Source organism: Athene cunicularia (assembly GCF_003259725.1).
Source record: "Athene cunicularia isolate RWA chromosome 24 unlocalized genomic scaffold, athCun1 chr24_part1, whole genome shotgun sequence".
Taxonomy (NCBI): domain Eukaryota; kingdom Metazoa; phylum Chordata; class Aves; order Strigiformes; family Strigidae; genus Athene; species Athene cunicularia.
The window spans coordinates 1,438,855-1,442,110 of record NW_020799132.1 but is presented as its reverse complement, the minus strand read 5'-3'; positions in this window follow the sequence as shown (position 1 = coordinate 1,442,110).

The following is a 3,256-nucleotide window of genomic DNA, read 5'->3' as shown; positions in this document are numbered from 1 at the left end:
TATATATATATATATATATATATATATATATATATATATATATATATATATATAAAAACCTGATCAGTTCAAAATCTTGGTTTGCTTTTGTATTCTACAGCTCTCACTGGCTCAGGGACATGACATTTTCATAATACACTTGATTCCACTGCAATCGAGATCATTTCCAGGCTGCGGCCTTTCAGAAGACGGAAGTCACGACTAGCTTTCTTACATCTCCATATACACATGCCCTCTAGTCTTTCCTAAGACAGGCGCAGAGCTGCTGCCAATCCAAGGAGGAAAGGGCAGAGGTTATGTCATGCACATGCCACTACACTTTCATTATCACAATTGCATCACGCTGCCAAGTTGGAGAAGTATTTTTAGACTGAAGAAAAAACCCTGGGTATTTATTAGAGAATTATTAATACAAAAGTGACACTAATACTAGCAGTGTTCTGTTTTCCCTATACTTAGATGAAATTAGGGTTATTTCCTTCCCTTCTCCAGCTTCTCTAGACAAGGAAATTGGTGCTTATCCAACCACCGCAAGGTCTTGGGCAAAGATACCAAGAGAGGAGAGCACAGGTGGGGGTCTCTGCCAGGCCTTAGCAGAGGGATCTGCAAAAAGACTGCTTCCACTCCTGCCATGGGGAGCGAGTTGTCACAGACCACAGGGTCAGACGGGGAAACGAGCCCCGGCACAAACAGAGTGCAAACACAGAGAGCGATGATCGGTGATTCACAGACCAGATTGTCGTATTCTCTGGAATATCCTGCTTCACAGAGACTTGGAACCACAGAATCGTTCATTCAGGTTGGAAAAGCCCCTCGGGATCACCGAGTCCAACCCTCAGCCCCACTCTACAAAGTTCTCCCCTACCCCACATCCCCCACAGCTCATCCCAACGGCCCTTAAACCCCCCCAGGGATGGGGACTCCCCCCTCCCTGGGCAGCCTGTTCCACTCTCTGACCACTCTGTCTGGGAAACATTTTCTCCTCCTGCCCAGCCTGACCCTCCCCTGGGGCAGTTTCCAGCCGTTCCCTCTTGTCCTGTCCCTGACCCCTGGGAGCAGAGCCCAGCCCCGGCCTCTCTGCAATGTCCTGTCAGGAGCTGCAGAGAGGGATGAGGGCTCCCCTCAGCCTTCTCTTGTTGACATGTGGATGGTAGATTTTAAACCCCTGTGTGGACACAGTTGTCCAGAATTAGATTTTAGCTCATTTAATTTAGCTTTGAAATAAACAAATGAAGGCCAGTTTTACTCTGAATAAGAGCAGCCATGCTGTAGGCCAGTGTAGTTTAAGTAATCCACTTTAAATTCATGCTGTTAGTTAATTTGGACTAATTTTCACCCAGGTATCCCTGTTTAAACAAGCTTGAAACAAAAGTACAGACGGGCCTCCTTGCGCTAGCTCCAACAGGAGATTTGGAGGCAGCCGGTACAGATCCAACACCAACACGCAGAGGGATCAGGCAAGTTGGGGAACAATTCCAGCTCCTTCTGTGATGAAGTGTCAGTGATCTGCCTTGGTTCTTGGAGGTGCACTAAAGCCACAGCAGAGTCAAGCTGGTAAAACAATTGCTCTGGATTTCCTACTTTAAGTTAGGGACCAGGCAACATTTCGGCTTTCAGCCCATTTTTCTACAAGAGCCATTTCTGGCTTGGCTGTGCGGACAGATTATTTAACAGAAGGACAGGGGAGAAGGGGGAGGGAAGGATGAATTTTGTTTCTCCAGAGAAAGCTGCTGCTGACAATGAGCAAAATTAAATACCCTGGAGAGAAAGTGTTTGACAAGAGCCTAAGCCATAGGAATTGTGTTATCGGCATTGCAGGAGCAAACCTGGATGGAGTTACTGGCTGACATTTGAAAAATGGAAGAGCTGAACAGATAGTGCTGTGCTAGTAAAATAACGAATGGAAGAGCAGAGGTGCACAGGCGGGGAGGAGAGGGCAGGGTTTCCTACACGCTAGGCAGCTGCACCTGGGATCCAGCTCGTCCTCAGCCTTGGGGCCGTTGAGAGAGCAGCTGCAGAAGCAGCAGATGACGGTTCTATCTCTTTCCCCTCACATGCTTCTACAGCCCCATTGTTTCACTTAGAAGCTTGTTTCACCGGGTCTGTTTTCAATACAAGGCTATTGCAGCAGCAATAGCAAATATTGAACGTATTATGAAGCAATTCATTGAGCTGGAAAGAAAAGATGTTATGGAGGGAATTTTATCAAGATAAGATAAGCAGCAGCTTGGCTGCAGAGACAGAAACTGATAAGAATGTATGATTTGTTTTGCCCCTTTGAGCTAATTTATATTTGGTGAAAGAACAAATACAAACACACATAAATATCCAAGACAGATGCTATCCCATCCTCCAGAAGGGAAAAGCACACCTCCTAGAAACATTAGCAGTTAACAAGTTTTAAGCTTCAGGGTAATCCTGGTTACACTGGAAAACCCAAAACCAAACCAAAACAAAACAAAACACCAAAAAAAACCCAAAGCCAAGTTTTACTAGAAAGCCAAATCCAGAAGTTAGTTGGAGGGCTATTTTGGAGGACAGGAGCCCCAAAGATAATGAAGGTGTGAGCAGTTTTGTGGAACTAGCAGCTGGACAGCGAGAAAGCAAGCCTAGTGGCATCCCTGTTGCATGAAGGACTTTCACAGGAGGCAAATTTTATTAAGCTGCAGAGACCCTGCCTTGGAGCAGAAAACCACAAGAAGCTGGGCTTCACTGCTCCTCTGCTCACAGAATGGCTGCTTTGGAAGTTCAGGTCGTTCATCATGTGGAAATCTTTAGTAGAGATGCAATTGGTTTATAAACAGCAATTAAGTTTGAACCTACACTGGAAACCTACATTTAATGAACTAGTTCAACTTTTGAACTGATTTAGTCAAAGGATCAGTTTTTTCCTGGCATAAACAAGGCCATGGGTTAAATACAGCTATTTCATCAAGTACAAGCAGGAGGGAAAAAAAAAAAAAAGTGCCTATTACTATCTGAGCTAAAAGAATAATTAGTTTTAGCTCTTTCTGTTCACAAACTTACATTTTTCTTGAATCTATTTATGATGGGAAACTTGCAAGATTATTCCTGCAAATAATTAGTTATCGATCTCTCAGTTTGCTTAGGGAAAAGCAAATAAACAAGCCAATCTATTATTCAAGCAACATTTGTTGTTCGGGGATTGGTGTCACTGGAACCACATTTTTGGTCAACTACTGACTGAGCACAACTTCAGGTTTCTTCGCGGGTGGGGGAGGGAGGTGTTTGAAGT